This window comes from Mercurialis annua, linkage group LG4, assembly GCF_937616625.2.
Source record: "Mercurialis annua linkage group LG4, ddMerAnnu1.2, whole genome shotgun sequence".
In the NCBI taxonomy this organism is placed as follows: domain Eukaryota; kingdom Viridiplantae; phylum Streptophyta; class Magnoliopsida; order Malpighiales; family Euphorbiaceae; genus Mercurialis; species Mercurialis annua.
Genome location: NC_065573.1, coordinates 20,384,731 through 20,390,353, shown reverse-complemented (window position 1 = coordinate 20,390,353; position 5,623 = coordinate 20,384,731). Strand labels below are relative to the sequence as shown.

At 30.5% G+C, this 5,623-nt stretch overlaps 1 long non-coding RNA gene across 6 annotated transcripts; it reads right to left on the bottom strand.

Moving 5' to 3' along the window:
* Nucleotides 1-228: 228 nt before the first annotated feature.
* Nucleotides 229-4,481, bottom strand: LOC126676564 (uncharacterized). Of its 6 annotated transcripts, XR_007640343.2 has the most exons (8): nucleotides 4,070-4,481; nucleotides 3,865-3,932; nucleotides 3,706-3,783; nucleotides 2,437-2,537; nucleotides 2,011-2,166; nucleotides 1,165-1,279; nucleotides 618-687; nucleotides 229-539 (listed from the first exon to the last, which is right to left on the bottom strand). It is a non-coding gene; the product is annotated as an uncharacterized LOC126676564 (long non-coding RNA). The 6 variants fall into 6 exon arrangements; XR_007640346.2 differs by lacking the exon at nucleotides 3,706-3,783 and having other exon boundaries at nucleotides 4,070-4,474; XR_007640341.2 differs by lacking the exon at nucleotides 2,437-2,537 and having other exon boundaries at nucleotides 4,070-4,460.
* Nucleotides 4,482-5,623: the final 1,142 nt, after the last annotated feature.

Here is a 5,623-nt window from a genome sequence, read left to right as displayed (position 1 = left end):
ACGGATTTGTGAGGGATTGGAATTGGTGATAGATAAATTTTACAAATCCATCACTAATTAGTGACGGATTAGTGACAGATAAGGCCATCACAAATCCGTCACTAATTAATTATATACAATTTTAAATTTTTTTGTTTGATTTCATAAAATTATTACTACAATAAATATAATAAATACATAGAATTAAATGATTACAAAAAAACTTATCAAAGAATTAAATGCTACCCATCAATTTAAAAATATTTTAATTATAAATACTATTGTTTTACAAATATATAAACACATTGTAACCATTACAGCATTGGCCCTACAACCAGTTTATTGAACTAAAAAAAAAATGTTGGGGACAATAAATTATGCAAGATTTTTCATCCATGTGAACTAACATCGATTATGTATACAACAAAAATCTTGCTATGTTTATCAACTATTTGACTTGTTCACGTATTTTTCCATACGTTCGACGGTAGAAATTGTATGATGTTGTGCAGCAAATCAATTTGACCTTTCCATTGAAATATCACCGGACACCCAAGGTCCTACGGAATTTTAAAAGCAAACTTTAAAATTCATAGTGTCAAATGAAAGCATGCTAGAGAGATATTGCTAAAAATAACCTCGATTTTATGGTTTGGCCGGCATCATTCACTTCCTCAAGACAAAAAAACAAGATCAGCAGCCTAATATCTGTAACCAAAAAAATTTAAAAGAGTCAAATATTAGAATCTATGTGAAATGCTTAAGTGAATTCGCCATACTAGCTCAAATAGTTATGCAAAAAGTAATGAATACAATAAGTGAAACTGAACTATGATAAAAATACCATGGCACAGTGGTCTCCCACTTGTTATTTTAGAAAACACCAATGTCTCCCTTGCTTGTGAATATGTGCAGTTATATATGAAGGAGGTTTACATTTGGTGATTACAAGTGCATCTAAATTAAAGGCATCAAACAATCAATAACTGATGTAGATCAATCATGTGCAGTTACAGGTGAAAATAGTATCGACACAACAATGCACGACTGTTTACCAAAGAAAAGTTATAGTCCTACTAAATAATGGTGAAAAGTGAGATATGGTACTTAAGCTCCTATGAAGCATTAAATAGATCATGTCACAAGTAGTTTATACATTTAGTAGATCATATCACGAGTACTCACTTAAAGAGATGGAGGTCCGAGGCCAATTTATTCAATATCCTCCAACAAAAGCATCACCTGCACCCTTTCTGTCAGCTGCAATAACTTGAACGCCAACAACTCTACCTTTGAATGCCTGCAATACAGTCGACAATGAAAGACAATAGCAGAACTGAAAGTTAACCTTTAAGCAACATACAGTGCAAAGCTAAATGAAAAGATTTTAATGCAATGGAGTGAAGCCGCAAATGAAAGACAAGATTTTTTATGTAGGATAAATGAAAACTAAATTATATGCCTGAAACAGCTACACAAGTACTTAAAGGATTAAATAAAAATCACAAGCATTACACAGATGAGCAATCTTTATTTTTAATGCAACGCATTTATTTTAAATCAGTGAAGTAGGAAAATAGGTGCCTTGTAAACGTAAAATTCATTCAGAGTATTGCAATAGTAATATTCATTCATATAAATTTGGCATACAGTAAACCCAAGCACTACAATTAATGAATACAAGTGCTTTCATGCATAAAATTTGATTCAGTACGAAGAACGAAATGGACATTTTTTCGTTCTTTACAAATTAACTATAAAAAAGAAATTTGAAACATATTTTTTAGCCATCCACAGAGAGTCACTAGAAACACGATAGTGAACACACTTCAGAAGAAGATTATGATAGCAAATTACTAAACTCAAAGACACATTCAGGAATTGTCTACCATAGCTCAAGATTCATCAATTGATAATCTATAAATATCTAAATTTAACACTACATGAAATTTCCTTATACATCAAATTGACGTAGAGTAAGAGGGTTGCGTGTTAATAATAACGGATAAAGAAAAGCCAAATCCCACTTACTAGTCAAAGAATCCGAAAGAAATTCCAAAAGATTGTAGATTATGGAAGTTAAGGCCATGCACAATATACCAGAGTATTTGGATCACTCCACACCCACACCATACATTCTGTTAGTAGAGACCTGTCTATTTAAAGTAATCTTTTCTCCACTTGCTCCTGCAATTAAAATAAAAGAACAATTTAACCAAAATTAAGTTCTCTAATTCAAAAAAAAATATACTGAATAACTAATATCTAAACAACACTGTTAGATAACTAACTGTAGATATTTCATGTTGTTTTTGTTAAATTCAGCTTCAAATGAAAATTATTTCAACTTAACTTGTGGGGTTCAACATACAGTAAGCACATAAGAAATTATTAAACAAATTTAACATACACTAGTTGCGCAATTTCATAAAAGGATGGGTAAACTAATGCACATACCAGGTGAGCGTTGGGCATTAGAAGGAGAGGGTGTATAAATATCAAACTAACTATTAAAATTTGCTCAATTAGTGAATTTGGCAGTCAAAATTGCAAGGACCCTGTCACAATGAGACATTGATAACATTTTGAGCTTATACTATCACTCTAAAACTAAAAGAAGCATTTTCATTTGATTAGGAGAAAAATATGAACCATAAGAAAAAAAACAGAAGCTACCAATTGATTAATTAACATATGAAAATCAAAAACAGACAAAACAAAGAAGTCTCAACAAAGAAGCTACCAATTGATTAATTTCATAAGATTGTACCATCCCAACAGTCACTATCGTCTAAGAAAAAACAAAATATAAGCACAAATGTTACTGCGGCCCTCAACCGACTTGTAGCTTCCCATCAATATGCCTTTATATGCTATTGACCTTCTTCTATTTCTTGAGCAAGCATAAACCCTAACTAACTGAAATACAAGATCTCTATGAAAAAAGTAAATTAATCATTTAAAAAAAAAACTAAGTACATTTATGATTTATCATTGTTTAACTATCCACCCTAATGTTGACTCTGTTTAAAAAAAAAATTCCAAAACATAAACAACTTAAAGTGTCAGCATTTAACAACATCTAATTAAACTATACTCTCATTCCAAAGATATTTCATTTTTCAACTCATATTGAAGCATAATAACTAATTCATTCATGAAAAAATGAAATCAAGAATTAAATCATTTAATCACACGTAATCAATTCGATAAAAGCAGTAGAAAACATTAATCATAAGCATGACAGCATCAACAAATCTAGCCTGACAATAAATAAATCTCAACCAAAAACAAAAACAATTTGATATATTTCAACTGAAAACAGCAAGAACAATGATAAACCATATTATTTTTTCTACAATTGAATAAGAAGCCTCTATGCTTTAGACCTTTCCAATAAAGCCAATGAAGGTTACAAAATTGATATTTTTCAACTAAAAAATATAATCATATTCAGAAATTGTTGCTGGCTGGACGCTTAAAAGAGGCAAATGTTTACAATTTCTTTTTTCCATAAATAAACCAAATGAACAACATAAAACCAACTGCATTAGCTAAACTTATTGAAAAATCAATTTCCCAATATAAATTCTAACTGTTTAGTTAAAAATATATGTTATAAATCCAACTTTGCGGCAATACAAAACCCTAATTGATGGTCATGCTTTTACACATGCTTTGGAATTAGAAAAACAAATTAATTTGAGATAAAATTAAGGAACTTACAGAAATTAAAAAAAACCCTAAACGGTTTCCATCACTATACCATTTAGATAGAATATCAACAATCAGAAGGAAGGACATCTGGGAAAAACAAATGTATAATTAAACAATATAACTCTCATATTTTACATTTCAAATTAAAAAAAAATGGAAATAACTTACACAAAGACATTGAACAGAAGTGCTACTTCTCTTCAACAGCTTCAATTAGAGAAACGAGTGAGCTCATTCTGTTCAAATTGCACCGATCTGTTTTATGACTCGCTCGTATGATAATGAAAACAAAATGAAATTTCTACGATCTGCGATCTTTTCGTAATCTTTAAATAAATAATTATTATTACTAAAATAGAAATAGAAAACAAACCTGGAGATCTGCGATCTTGGCTGCGAGAACAATAAGAAGAAGGCCAATGAACAGTGAAGACCATGTTCGGTGATTATGCTTGCTTCTGATTATTATCTCTAAACAACAAAAATGAGCGACATGTTTTGAAACAAGGGTTATGGATTTTTGATAAAGCAATCTAATTTAGGAATAGCGTTAGGGATCTGTTGAGTTAAAGCAGCGATGAAGGAGGAGGTGTTAGGGATTTGTTTCAAAGAGAAGGGTGATGTATTTTTGATAAAACGATCTAAATTAGGATACGACACTACATTCTGTATTTAGGGAGTAATATTACACATCCGTCACAAATTCCGCCACAAATTTATGACGGAATTGTGACGGACCGTCTCAGTTCTTTATTATGTGACGGTTGTGTCCGTCACAAATTTTTGTGACCGACAAAGCCGTCACTCCTCCGTCGCAAAAATAAGATTTTGTGACGGAAAACAAATCTGTCATTAAAATCCGTCACAAATCTATCAAAAATCCGTCACAAATATCAATTTAAAAAAACTGTTAAACAAACGTTTTTTCCGTCATTAATTCCGTCACAAAAATCTCATTCCTTCACAAATCTATCACAAATCCGTCACAAATTCCGCCACAAATTTATGACGGAATTGTGACGGACCGTCTCAGTTCTTTATTATGTGACGGTTGTGTCCGTCACAAATTTTTGTGACCGACAAAGCCGTCACTCCTCCGTCGCAAAAATAAGATTTTGTGACGGAAAACAAATCTGTCATTAAAATCCGTCACAAATCTATCAAAAATCCGTCACAAATATCAATTTAAAAAAACTGTTAAACAAACGTTTTTTCCGTCATTAATTCCGTCACAAAAATCTCATTCCTTCACAAATCTATCACAAATCCGTCACAAATTAGTGACGGATTTTTCCTTCACAAAATTCTGTCACAAACTCACTGTTTTTTAGTAGTGAACTTTTATTTGCCTTCATCAGATCCCTAAACTTTTGTTTTTTTGGTTCCTTAGGTTCTGAAACTTTTATTTTTTTACTTCATTAAGTGCTTAAGTGGATGTCTTTTAAAGGACCTAATGAACCAAAAAAATAAAAGTTTAGGGATCTGAGGAAGCCAAATAGAAGTTGAAAGACCTGATGAACTAAAAAATGAAAGTTTAGGGACCTGAGAAAGCCAAATAGAAGCTGTTGGACCTGATGAACCAAAATTGTATAGTTTAGGGACCTCAAAATGGGTTTAGACTAAAATATTACCTAATGACTAATTTTATTTTTACCAAAATAAATTTTAATAAAAATATTAAAACAAAAATATATTAAGAGATTATACTTCTCAATCTCAATAAAATTCATATTTTTTCCTTTTTTTTTATCTCAAAACTCTTAATCATTTTTAATAAATGGCAACTTTTAAACTACGTTGTTTTTATTTAAAATTAATTAATGAATAAGTATTTACTGTTATTATTATATCAAATAAGGGTAGTAGACAAAATAAAAAGAAAAATTATATAAAACTATATTAATAATTGTGTTTTTTAAACTACGTG